Genomic DNA, 14926 nt, shown 5'->3' with positions numbered 1-14926 from the left:
AGCTTTGAACTCTACATTCTTGACTCTTATTCCTAAGAGAGAGGGTGCTAATCAATTGGAGTTTTATAGACGAATTGCCTTATGTAATGTGGTATACAAAGTTATTACTAAGCTGATTGCTGAGAGATTGAAAAGGTGGCTTTCCATTATTATCTCAGAAGAACAAGGTGGTTTTGTTGCTAGAAGACAAATTTTGGATGGGGTGGTTATTGCTACTGAGGCTATTCACTCTATGGCTACTTCAAGGGAGAGAGCCATGTTTGTTAAGCTGGATATGGCTAAGGCCTATGATAGAGTTAAATGGAGCTTCCTAAGGAGTATTCTTCTTTCTTTGGGATTTAGCTCTGACTGGGTGAGTTGGATTATGAGTTGCGTTACTTCTGCCTCTTTTTCTATTCTTATTAATGGTCAACCTTCACAACTATTTGGTGCTTCTAGAGGCCTCCACCAGGGTGACCCTCTCTCCCCATATCTATTCATCATCATGGCCGAAGGCTTGGGTAGATTCATTAAGCATCAGGTGTCCCAGAATTCTATTCAAGGCTGGCGGTGGGGTAATGGCTTACCTTCTCTTTCCCATCTTCAATTTGTTGATGATTCTGCTCTTGTCGGTTTTGCTAGGATCAAGGAAGCTGAAGCCTTTCGACAAGCTTTGGACATTTATTTGGCAGCTTCAGGCCAGAAAGTTAATGAGCACAAATCTTTCATTTACTTTTTTAACACTTGATTCAATTCAGCACAGGATTGTTGGTATGCTACGGTTTCAGATAGGTTCACTTCCTTTGACTTATCTTGGCATTCCTATTGCTGTTTCTAGGCAGCCATGTCTCTTCTGGAAAAATTTGATTACCAAGCTTCAGGATAAGGTAAATCATTGGACTCATAGATGGCTTTCTACTGCTACCCAGGTTACTCTTCTTCAAGCTGTTATCCTAGCTCTTCCTACTTATAGAAGCGTGGTTCATGATGCACCTATTTACTTTCTCAAGGAGTTTGATGCTCTTTCTCCACAATTCCTTTGGAGTGGTAATTTGCATGGTACTAAATGGAGCTTGGTTAATTGGGCAACTATTTGTAGGCCTAAAAAGGAGGGTGGTCTTGGTCTTCGTTCTGCTCTATTGAGTAGACAAGATTTGGCTGCTAAACTTTATTGGCGATGGTGCTCTGGAAAGCATCAACTTTGGGATTGTATTATCACTCATGAATATTTTCATGGTGCTGATCCTTGCTCTGTTTCTGCACTTGCTCTTGAAGGTCGTGGCTCAATGGTTTGGCATACTTTGAAGACAGGTGCGATGTTGGTGAAGAGGGGTCTATTCTGGATATGTAAAGGAGGTTCTCAGGCTCTGTTTTGGTCTAATGCTTGGGATGGATTCCCTTCCATTTTATCCATATACCCTCATCTTCAGCCTCTTTGTGACTCTTTTCTTGCCACTGGATGGGATAAAGTGGCTCATTACAAGACTCCTTATCAATTGGGACCTATTATTGGTTATAGATGTAAGCTTTCCTCTGATTGGCCTCCTGGAGGTACAGACATGGATCGTCAGGAGCTTTCTCAAATTCTAGCCTCTAGAGAGTGTTCCTCTTTGCTTGGTCCAGATGTATTGTCTTGGGGCGGTACCTTGTCTGGTAAATATCATGTCTCTGCTGGGTATCAGGAGATAACTAGACAATTATTTGGGGATGCTGAGGTCCCTTGGTGGAAGCAAGTCTGGAATAAAGTTTCTTGGTCCAAGTGCAATTTTTTCATGTGGCTAGTGGCTCACAACCATTGTCTTACCTAGTATAATCTTTGTAACCGTGGATTTTAGGGCCCCTCTTATTGTGTTTTGTGTGGTAATGGAGAGGAGTCTGTCTCCCATCTGTTCTTCCATTGCTCCTATTCTACTCAAATATGGCACCTTTGGTGGAGTGCTTGGGGTTGCTCTTATCGGCATGCTTCCTCTTTTCCTGAGCTCTGGGCTCACTTGGGTAGTGCTCCCTCCAAGTCTTCTTCTCTCCATTCTGCTTGGATTGCTGGCCCATCTTTCATGCTTTGGCATATCTAGTTGGAGAGGAATCGTTGCATATTCCAAGATGTTCGGCTTGGTGTTTTGCATCTTTGGTGGAAAATATCACATTCTCTCCAGGAAACTATTCTTGTGAAGTGTGAGCTTGATGGGGGTATGGATCCGGTTGATCTTGCTATCTGTAATCGCCTCAATTTTCATCTACAGGATGGGCTTGCAGCTCATAGGTTTCCTTTGATGTCCAGGCAGCTTCACCATCATAGGAAGGGTCAGGTTAACCGGGATGGGCACTGGACTCCTCCTCCCTATGGAGTTCTGAAAATTAACACTGATGGTTCTTCTCGTGGGAATTCTGGTCCGGCTAGTATTGGCGGAGTGGCTCGTTGTAATTCTGGGAATGTTAAATTTTTCTTCTCAATTCATAAGGGTGATTATACTAACAATCTCCTGGAAGCTTAGGCTATTTTATATGCTATGGAATAGTGTTGCTTGTGGGGATGAAGTAAGATTATTTGTGAGTCTGATTTCCAGGTGGTGGTGAACATGCTTTCTTCGCAAGAGCTTGAGGATGTTAGTTGGCAGCTGGCCACTGTTGTTAAGAAGATTCTTTTCTTCTCTTCCTCTTTTCAGTTCATTAGGTTCAAGTATATTCCACGAGAATGGAATAGACCTACTGATTGTTTAGCGAAATGGGCTTCTAGTCATGATCCAGGTTGGAATATTAGGGATAGGGGGCAACTGTCCTTTGAGATGGTGCAAGAATTTGATGATCTTGTTGCTCAGGATCGAGCTCCTTGTTGAGCTCTCCTTGTTGTATTCCTTTCTGTATTAATAAATTTTTACCCCTCTTTTTGCCAAAAAATGTTAGATTATTGTGCATCCTAAGGTTTCAAAGATAAAGTATTTTGGCTTTTAACTAATAGGAAAGAGTTACTAGCATCTGCATGTTGAAACAGTAAATTTTTTTAGAGTATTTTTATATGACTTGAGAAATAAAAATCTTTTATGTGAATTTGGTAGAGTGAGTAATTATATGAGAAGTGTGTTAAGTAATCATTTCAAAATACTGTTTGAAATCTGGTCATTTTCAAAGTGAGAAAGGAACCCAAAAAATTATCTCAACTTTAACATTCAAATAGCCCGATCAAGATTTGGAATATTAAATATTGATAATTTGTTTCAGCACATCTCTCCTATTTTTTATATTTTTATATAATATCCTGTAAGTGAGATTTTATTTAATATAATATCCTATAAGTGAGATTTTTTTTTGAAAGGGAAGAAACAAATTGAATTCTAATGTAGCTAAGTAAGTTTTTTTGGGTACATTTAAACGCATAGAAAAACTTCCAAGTGACTGGATCGATTACTCTATCAAATTATGCACCCAAAAACACACATATAAATTTAAATAACAACAATTAAATTATTTTTAAACTATTCATGATACATTAAAAAATTTAAAACTAAATTTAAAGAAACACACATTAAAATGCCAAAAAAATTTGCAGAAAAGATGTTAAATGTTAGAATTACCTATCTAGCGGCTGATCTATGAACAAAGAGGAATGAAATTGATCACAAAAAAGATAGTGAAGTGTTGGTGTTGCTAGCTAAGGCTATCCCACCGCTGAATCTGTTGGTCTGACTTTTTCTGCAGTAAAAAATTTTTCAGTTAAACCATAGAAAAGTCAGATGTTCTATGTCTAAATGAAGCATAGGGTTTTGGATAAACCATCTATAAGAAATAATCGCCATATAAGCCCTATATTCATCCCTATTCATAAATGGTCGGGCGCAAAATTTTCAAATTTCAAAAGAGGCGAATATGCTTTCATATTCCTTTTCCTTTCTCCCGGGTTACCTTTCCTCCTATTTGTCCCAACCGTCGGATCCGATTAGATCTACCGCTGGCGTTACCTCACTATTGAGAGTTGCATGCTCATTAATTATAGTGAGATAGCGAGTATTGAGTTTTTTAAGCGGTGGGACCATGAAGTGAAGATGCGGCGATCAGAGATTTGCTTATTAAATGTTTTATTGTGCAGGTACACTTTGCAATTCGCCATCCAAAAAAAAAAAGGGGGAGAGGGACCCACTAGAATATCTGACATCAGAGCTGGAATGTTGATTTTTCAGGAAGTTCCGCCACCTCGCTATCAGAAAATTCAGGCACTTCACCGTTAGCGAAGTAGCGAGGCCACGTGAAAATCTAAAAATGATGACATTGCATCTTGCTTGTATCATAATTACACCAGGTGGCATGACCAATCATAAATACTGTTGTCAGAATCAGTTTTAATTAACAGAAGTAATTACTGGGTAACCCTTGTATTTTTCGGCATGGAATCCTTTTAAGTGTCGAAGCTCGCTACCTCGCTATCAGAAAATTGAGGTGCTTCACCGTTAGCGAGTTAGCGAGGCCCCGTAAAATGGCAAAAGATCGGCAAGATCTTTGATGACGTGTAATGACAGATGACTGTGATAAATTTTGACATGTGCCAGCTATGCAGAGATTTGATTCTCATTAATACCTATCTGACTAAATGTACAAGAAATCTTGAACGTCAGCTTGAAGTGGATCAACGGAGCTCGCTACCTCGCTATGAAGAGTTGCAAGGAAGATAATTACAGCGACATAGCGAGTTGGGCCAGCCGCCTTCTTTCTTAAGAAGTCCTGTAGCGTATCTTTCGATCATTTCTTGATCCGATCAACGGTTGTTGCCGCCTCGTCATGGCAAGGTTCTTGTTCTTTATGCATAACGAAGTAGCGACATGCTGACACATGTTCTCCGTCGTCAGTGGGTCTAAATGTAAGCACCATCAAAAGAAAGAATTATGTACGTGGCAAGCTCTCATTGGGTAAAATAACTGACATGGCAAATATAACTCCTAGTTGTTCTCTTTGTACCGCATGATCGTAGGATCTTTGAAGATCAACGGCGCAGTTTTAAATAAAAAATGTAGTGCCACTCTCTGTATTAATTAGACAAGAAAGCTTCATCCGTGAGGAAAAACAGAGTATAATACAGAGAGATTGCATCAGTTTCATTTCACGCGAGAAAAGATTTGAAGCCATTCTTGTGCAGAAGCCATTACTGAAAGAAAAGTGTGCCAAGGTTTGATAAAAAATTGTCAAGTTATCTGTTCGCGGAAATTTTGCAGGAATACAAAGGAGAATTGAGATAGAATTCAAGTAAGTAAAACTGCCATCATCTTCGCGAGCTTTTAAGTTTTAAAAAGGATAGCCCAAGATGCCTCCTAAGAAGGGATTTACAGGTGCAATAAACTACCTGGATAGAAATGTGCATGATGATTTGCTTGAGTTACTTCCTGAATCTACTGTAGAAACGATGCAAGTTAAGAGGTTAACCTCACTCAACCCTAGGCTTAGGGTAGCTGATGGATTGTATGATAAGGGTAATTGGGTCCGGGATGCTCAAACTTCTCAAACTAGTTTGAGTTTATTCAAAAAATGGTTTGCGGAAAGGAAGTTATATGCCCGTCATGCCAATATATGGAATTTTGATCTTGGGAAGCTTGTTGTCCCCAGCGTGTTTATGGATTTTGACCTGCTTGAAGCTATAGCAAAAAACTATGACCAAGCCACTAAGGTAGTGAGAAGAATAGATGGTGAGGCTTTAGTTACCATCAGTCCCAAGGAGTTTAGGAAGGTTTTCAGTCTGGGACCCCTCACCATGTATCATGTGCCCATTAATCTGATAGATTTAGAAAAAGAATATATATCCAAGAGGGATGTAGTTAGGCAGGGTGCACTGAAAGCCCACATAGGCCGGATTGGAGGCCTCCCAACCATAACATCATCTTCTAAAGAACCCTTCAAGAAATCATGTTTTAATGCCAGGGCAGTGGAGATATATAGGACCCTGTGCAGAGTCTTCGGAGAGGGCGAAGAAGATTTTATTCCAGTGAGCTTCATGTATATGATCACCCAAATCTCTTCTTTTGGTGTGGAAATAATTTTTGATTTTGCATCTTACTTGGCAAATGAGATTCATCATGGATTGGTGGGGATTGCACAGGGCAAGGTGGAAAAGGTTTGGGGTCAGTATTCCTTACTGATGCATATGTTTCTTTTTAAAGGGGCCACTTATTTTGGTAAAGAAATGGTTTTAAATAGAGAACAAGAAGGGGAAGCACTGCCAGTCCAATTATGGAGTGCAGACATGACCTGGGAAGCAGAAAATGCTAGCTTCGTTAGATTTGATAGGCACTTTGCCTCCAAACTAAGGCGCCTCATATTGAGTGACAATCCCAGAATCCCTAAGGCATTAATGCACATTGTCAGGCCTATGGACAAAACCCATAATCTAAAAGTTTCACATAATTGGGGAGATATTATCCCATATTCAGTCTCAATGGTCATCAGGGTCTATGGATTCAAAGGAACACCCCATGTGTTACCCTATCAGGTACCTTTAAAGGTAGGGATAGCTGAATTTTTGTGGCAGTTGGGAGGAGTGGAGGAGGCCTTTTTGCACAAAAGGGGGACAGGATCAATTTTTCCTACTTGTACTATAGCCCACCAGTTTGTGATAACTAAAGAAGGGTGGGTGTTTCTCCATAAAATTTTGGATCAATATAAAATGGCAGTGTCTCACTCTCGTTTTTGTGATACAGAAGGTTTCTTTAACTTTGCCCTTAGATTGAGAATCAAGCTTCGTCCAATTCAGCATGAATTCTATTTTCCTGAAGATATAATAAGAAATGAATACTCTCTCCATGAGCAAGAAATAAAGAAAGAAAAATGGAGAGTCTATTCAAAAGTTTTGGAATTCATTAATTGTTTTGACAAAGATTTCAGTCCTCTTAGTAATGTTGCAAACAATGCAGATAAAATACATAAGCTCATGAGTACTTTCTCTGAGATAATGGAAGTAATGAATGAGAAGAAACAACATTTTATTAATTCTTTTCCAGATAAAGCCAGAGAAATTATGAGAAAATTGGGTTTCACCCCCAACATTGGAATAGGTCCACTGGTGGTACGGAAGAAAACAGGATATACTATTGTCCGACAGCAGGTGCCCATTGTACATAAAGAAAAATAGATAGTTGAATCCACCAGCACTATCCTAGAAGAAAGACCCCCTGAACCTTCCCCCAAAAGAAGGAGAATAATAAGGGAGGAAGAATCCCCTGATGAAAGTGGCTCACCTTCTCAAACCCCAATAAGAATTGAGGAAGAACAGCTCACCAATGAGCAATTCGAACAATTGGGGTCACAAGGAGAAATTTTTGTTACACAAGCAGAGATTGATGAAGGGAACCCTCAGGAACCCCCTATACCAAGTTTTGAATTAACTACAGCAGATTTCAGAGGAAGGGAATTGGACCCTATTTTGGAACAAGCCAGTCGGCATTTTTTATCCGATAACAATTTTGTAAGATCTAGGGCTTTCCATCAGTTTGCGTGGAGAGTAAACATGCACATTTTTGAGCAAAGGTGTAATAATATGAAAGTAGAACATCCAGAAATGGATGAGACCTCCATTCAAAATCTAATAAAGGAACAAATAGTGCAAGAGTTCCAAAATATAACCCCTGATGAGGGAAGACAGACGGTAAAAAATGCTAATGTTTTATTATTGCCCAATTGGGACATTGCTGACGCATTAATTTTTAATTCTGTTTCAAATAATTTAGGACTCCAGGATCCAAATAAAGAGGAATTCTTGGGTACAGCGTTCAGCAATGATCAAGTTGCCCTTGTTATGTGGTCCCTGAGAAGACGATCCAGAATTACTTCATCACAGCCTGATGATTCAGGATTAACAGGGAGTATCATTGTAAGAAGAGTTGCTGACACTTCAAATGTACAGGCAGCCCACATGAATGTGGATTATTCTAAATTTTCTCTGGCTACTGCGGAAAGAGGGGAGAGGGAAATGATTGATATGTATAATAAATATGAAATAGTGGTGGAAGCCTATAACCAAGAGGTAAAAAGGAGAATTGAGTTAGAAAACAGGGTATCTCAATTAGAAAAGGTACTTGGAAAGAGAAAAGTGGGAGAATCCAGTACACTAAGAATTGCATATCCCCCACAGTCATCTGTGGGATTAACCCCTATTATTGAGATACCTGACACCCCTGAAAGACCCCAATTCTATACTACAGAAGAATTTGAATCAGAAAAAACCAAATTACATGAGTGGCAGATAGAATTTAGAAATCAGCAGGAAGAGAAATGGAGGCAGGGTGTGACATATTTGAGGGATAAAATACAATGGTCAAATTTTTATGATCAGTTGACAAGGATTGTAACCCTCATGGATGAGTTAAATAAAGAAAAGAATGGACTAGATTCTCTTGCACAGAAGTGGAGACAGAGAAATAATGATGCTACAATTATTTGTATATCTACAGTTCAAATGCCTTATCATCAGGTTGAAAGGATTTTTGATTTATTGAATCAATTAGATAATTTTGAAAATAAAAGAGATTCTTTACAGAGAAAATTGATACTCTGTTTTTTAAAATATCTTGCTAAAAAATTCACCCTATTTCCTTGTGCCTTAGAATCTGTTGATACAGTAAAGGAAAAAGACAAATGGAAAAAGGAAATGGATGAATTATTCGATAACAGAATAACAAACATCATCAATGAGACTGGCCATTGGTTTTGGGCAAAGACAAATGAAGAACTGGTAAAAATACAATTATATTATGCTGATATAAGAAAAGAATTCGATGATTTAGAAGAAAATGTCAATTCTTTAATAAAGATACAAAGAGAAACCCTAAGTTTTGATTGGCCAGATGATGATACTTTTAACAGATGGAAAGATCAGTTTAGTGAACAGATGTCAGGAGACGATGACGAGGAAGATGTAAGAGTAATAGTTACTTTTGTAGTCAGCAATGATGACATAGAAAATCCCCAGGTTAAAGTGAGTTTGCATGTAACAGAAGATGATACATCACTTACAGACCTTATGGGTATGTACTCTGAAGATGAGGAATGATTGTGAGAGCAGATCATAACAACCAAGAAGCATAACAGAAAGGGACCCGCCAAGAAGTGTTGTTGTAATCAACCTTTCTGTTATTCTTGTTTTTGTTTTTCAAAAGAAGGACACCTGTCACCTTCTGTAGCCTGAAGCTTGTTGCATCTTACATTATTTAAGTGAGATCCCAAGGCTAAAGATGGGTCCAAATTTGATTTTCACTAAGTATTATGCTTAGTTCTATTTTTGGTCCAAACATTTTGGGAAAGAAATTTATAGTATACTTTTTCTGTCAAAAATTTCTGAGATATGGATGAATGTAGAAAGAACTATGCTTCTTCTCTGAAGGTTTTTCTAGGTCTTTTGTAAAGGATATACCATTTTCAAAAGAAATGAATACAAATTATGAACTGTCCCCATATCTGTTCTTCTCTGAATTTTGTCTCCTTTTTTAATACTTAGCTACCTTGATGTTGTGTGAGTAAAAGCTTATGCAATTGATTGCAATATAGTAAGACTGTACATCCATTTGTTATTGCTATTAATTCAATGGATTAAATAAAGGCTCTGATGAATGTGATGAGGTTGCTTGGGTGTTAATAAGGATTTTCGAATGATAAATTCTGGTAAGAATTGTTGATGAAAATTCGTTGCAAGGCAACAAATTAGATCTAAGAATTTACTTGACTCTGAATTCCCAATGGATTAGGCACTGATCGAAAGTATTTCAGCCAAAAGAGAAGTATATTATGACTAGCTTTTTTAAAATACATCATAAAATCAATTTTCACTTATCTTTCCTGTAAGATTTTCAAAGTTGGCCAACACTTGCCTGAATGGATTGTTTTAGCTTCATTTAGCCATTGTTGTTGGAAACATCTGCAGAGCTATAGAAGATTTCTTGGCCATATCTATTCAAGGGATGTGTTTATTAGTTATTTATGTATATGTTTGAGGATTTAGAGATGAGAATCAAAATGAAACTAAGAATAATTCTCATACAATTATTCCATCTTTGAACCATCCCCGGGTGCACCCGCCCTGGTTTTTACAGAGCCAAAAGGGTAGAAAACCGTCTAAGGTTTTGTTGGAGTTGGGCCCTAGTACTTTGCATATGCAAGTGATAATGAGAATTGGCTATTCTTTAGGTTGTGTATGTACTGATATCTAGGTACTAAGCCTTTTGTCGCCTAGTAGTTTTAGCACTGTTAACATCAAAATAAAACACCAACAAAATGGCGACTCCACTGGGGAATGTCTAACACATCTGTAAAAAGTACTGCAGTTGTCTTTAGTCTTACTAAGTAAGTATGTGTCGTGTGATCTTTATTTTTCCCGTAGCTATAGGGGAATCTTTAGTGTCAAAACTTGAGAATTTAAAGAAGATATAAACCCAAGTACCATTGCTACACACTGACGCATCCAGCTTATCCGAGTGTCTTATCTAACAAGCAAGAGTTGCAATCTTACAACATCAGTGATTGATCTCTTTGTGTCGTATTTTTGTTCCCACTTGTGTATTGTTTTCTTTCTATCAGTAAGAAGTGTTATTATATTTTCCCAAAAAAGGGTGGCGACTCAGTCAAGGTTTTGAAGCTAGTGCTTATTGTAACAAAAGGAGAATATGGCCGACAAGAGAAAAAACACAAGGGCTTACATGAGAGCCAATCCCGATGTATCAATGTATACTAATTTACCCAAAGGTGGTAGGAAGAACCAAAATAAGAAAAGAATAGATCCAAATCCTACTTGGAAGCCTAGAGGTAATGCGTCAGTAAATTCCCATTATCAACCGATAATAGCAAGAGAGTCATCTTCGCTTAGTTCTGAATCCGAAAATACAAGACTTTTAGGAGGTATTTTCAGTACCCCATTACCAGATCAGAGAGTTTTTCAAGATAAAGACGTATCTACTATGGGAATTGCTTCACCAAGACCAGGGCCTATAGCAGATGTAAATTGTAGGCTAGGATTTAGGAGTTCATCTGATACCCCTTTTAATCCCAGAGTAGCCCCATATATGGAACCAAACCTTATAGATCTAGATGATCCTGCTGATTCCGAGGCAACCTCTGCTAATTCTAAAGAAGTGCAATCTGAAATAGGATTTTTGAAGAAATGGATTGCTGAGGAAGAAGCTAAACGCATCCGTCTTGAAAAGGAAAGGGAGTGAGCCACTTTGGATGCAATAATAGAAAGAGATACTCTGCTAAGAAGGATGGCTGCTTTGAAAGAGCAAAATAAAAAATTAGAAGAGAATACCCCCACTCTCCATCAGGACGTCTTTGAAAATGTTGATAATCTAAGAGCTAAAGTTCAACAACAGGAAAAACTCCTAAATCAAAGGCAAGAACCAATTATTGCTCAAGTTCAAGCTTATAAACCCATTCAAGTTAATCCAATAGAGCCCACTAGAACAGTTCTAGATAAAGGGAAAGGCAAGGCTATAGGAATCCAAATAAATGAGCCTCAAGCCATACCGAGCAAACCTATACAACCCTCCATATCAAAATTAGATCTAGAACTAGAGAAGGCTCGAAAGGAGAGGGAAGACCTTGCAAAAGAACTTGAGAAGGTTGAAAATGAAGCTCAGGCCGTAGAAACCAGAAGGAAAATCCAATTCATAAAGTCTAATTCTGCATTGCATTCATGGCCTAGTTTGTCTATCCCACCTACAAATCCTGCACCAGTTAATGCTCCCATAATCCCGACTCAGAAAGCACCCCAATCTGCTCCTACCTCATCTTCCAATATTGGCACTCAAGTCCCATTTGTCCCACCACAACTATCCCAAGCTACTCTCCTAACTCAAGCTAATGCAGCTAGTACCTCTAACGCTCCTGGTTTCTAGAAGAAACCTATATACCTCAAAAAATATAGAAAAATATCATTTGCCGGTATTCCTAGTGCCCCCCATCCCATATCTTTTGATTTAAGGGATAAAGTGGTTAAGTTTTCTGGAAATAATGCTGTTACTGGTGAAGAACATTTGAGAATTTTCATTGACATGCTCAATGATTATGAAGTTGAACATGAGGACATGGTGATGAAATTATTTGTGCATTCACTCATAGAGGATGCAAGAGATTGGTTCAGGAGGTTGCCTGATGATAGTATTACTTCATGGAGTGATTCGGAGAAATTGTTCAAAGAACAATATGGGGACAATACTAATGCAGGATTCATGTTGAATGAGTTCAACAATATCAAGAAGAATCCAAATGAATCCACATTTGATTTCAATGTGAGATTTCAGAAAGGGATGTACAAACTATTTCAGTTTATGCGGTTAAATGAAGACGTCTGTCTTACAACCTATTTCAATGCCTTTGATAGCAAAATGGCCTACCAACTGAGAGATAAAGATCCTAAAACTTTAAGAGATGCCTATAGAGTTGCAATGAATATAGAAAATAATAGAAAGGCCTCTAGCAAATTAGGGAGGAGGGATGATCCTAAGCTTTTCAACCCTAAGAATAATAATAAAAGGGAAGGTGACAAAACTCCCATAGGAAAAAGGCCTGAAGAACCTACTATAGGCCATGTTTTAGAAATGCTCAAGAAGATGAATCCCACTATTTTCAATAAGACAAATGTTACTGAGAGAACCCCTGTGAATAACAACAATTTCAATAGATAGCCTAGGATGCAAAATTACCCTTACACCACCCAATGGAAAGATGGTAAACCAGTTCCCAACCAGATCCAAAATATGAAAGATAAGGGTACCCCAGACCCCCTGCAAAGGAACACTGTAAATATGAATGATGATGTACCTTGGTGCATTATATGCCAATCACCTCATTCTGCTGATTATTGTGTTGTTGCCCAGTCGTTCGCCCAAGCTCAAGGAGTGCAAGCAGAAGAAGAAACAGAAGAAAAAAACCATGATGATATAAGCTGCAATATGGCGAACACATCTGATGATTTGATAGATTCTGATTCAGAAGAACCTGAGAATGATGTTACCAGCCAGAGAATTGCTTACCAGTTACATCATCAGCAAATATTTTCAGATGATGAAATGAATGATACAGATAAGGTATGCAATACATTTTCTGAAGTAGGTTTCACAAACCTAAGAATCCCCTCCAAGGAGGAAATTGATAGAATTACAGCCGAGATGATTTCACAAGTCCATAGTAATTACAATTTGAGAAATAGAGCAATAAATAATGAGGCAGGAAGGCCATCTAGTATGTTCATCAAAGACACCACTCATAAGAAAAATGATCAACACGAGAAAGCCAGTATAGATGTGTCTAAGATCAAGGAGAACAAGGGTCAGAAATGGGAACCAAAAAGGAAGGTTCAATTTCAGAAAAGTGAAGCAACAAAGACCGTAGTGCAACCAGAGAAATCAGAACCGGATGTTGTCAAGCAAAAAGTGGTACCCACTACTCAAAAGACTCTGATTCCAGGTACTATTGTAAAACCTACTATGGTTGAACCTATTGATATGATTGCCATGTTATCTCAAATTACTGTGAAAGTACCCTTGTTTGAGCTTTTTAGAATTGAAGAGCATAAAAATAAGGCTTTGTCATGGTTGGGTGGAATAGAAAACAACAATAGTATTGATGATCAAGCTGTAGCCCAACAGACCCCATTAATAATAGAGGACAATGGTATTATATCCCAGATTCTTCAGATGTTCTTAGATGATTCATCAGTTGCGTTCATACAAGATATTGATCCTTTTTTCCTTAGTTTAATCATAAAAGGGAAAACCTTGGAAAATTGTATGATAGATTCTGGAGCTTCCAACACTATAATGCCTTTTAAAGTAATGGAAGCCCTAGGATTGAAGGTGGATACTAAGCAAGGTAGATGCCGAGGGATGGATGCTAGAGAGGTTCCAGTAATAGGTACTATAAATGCCTTACCATTCAAACTGGCTGCATTTCCTGAGGTAGAATTAACCATGTCTGTCCTTGTAGTGGATATACCCCCACACTACGGGATGCTACTTTCCAGAAAATGGAGTGCCGCCATGGGGGGAAGCCTACAATGTGACCTTACTTATGCCACCTTCCATATAGGGGACAAAGCTATCAGGGTAAATAGGGAACCAAGGGTTAACCACATCTTAGGTGAAGAAATTGACAAAGATACCACCTGTTTCCTAGACACTGGGATTAATGCTTTCAGGGCTGAATTAATTATTCAGGAAGTGGAAAACTTGCCTGATATCATTGAAAATGAGGTTGAATGTTGCATGAATTCACCAAAATTGTGGACAATGTTCTTTGATGGGGCTAGTTCTAAAGAGGGTGCAGGGGCAGGTGTAGTCTTTGTGTCCCCTAAAAATAACACCTTCAGGTATTCATTCACCTTGAAGTTTGCTTGCACTAATAACATTGCTGAATATGAAGCATTGCTGCTAGGTCTCAAAGTGGCCACACACCACAAAATTAAGAAATTGTGTGTCATAGGAGATTCTGAATTGATCATCTCTCAGATTAAAAGAACCTACTCCTCAAAAAATAGGAGATTAAAACAATATAGAAACGCAGTCTGGGATCAAATAGAATTCTTTGATGCATTTGGGATCTCATGGAGAGATAGGACCCAGAATAAAATGGCTGATCTTCTGGCCAATGTAGCTATCAAACCAAAAGAAATATCATTTGCAAGAATCTCCCAGATTGAGGCCCAAAACAGACCTTCTATACCTGACAACATTGAAAATTGGCAGGTGTTTGAAGATGACAAAGATATCACAAATTTTTTGCTAAATGAAGACAAATACCATGGGCAGGAGATGGACTGCAATGGACTGATTGAAACCATAAATGGGAAGGAAACCATTTTTGGTCAAGAAATCATGCAATTAAAAATAAATAAGATGCCTAAGGGGTTGGTAGTCTTGGAGAATATTTTTGATAACCAAGATAGAGTAAAATCGAGAATAAAGGACCCCAAACCGCAGGAGCTAGAAGA

The sequence above is a fragment of the Cupressus sempervirens genome, chromosome 7 (genome assembly GCF_028749045.1).
Source record: "Cupressus sempervirens isolate cs-2001-9-10 chromosome 7, ASM2874904v1, whole genome shotgun sequence".
Lineage (NCBI taxonomy): Eukaryota > Viridiplantae > Streptophyta > Pinopsida > Cupressales > Cupressaceae > Cupressus > Cupressus sempervirens.
The sequence above is the reverse complement of the archived record's forward strand: the minus strand, read 5'-3'. Positions refer to the sequence as shown.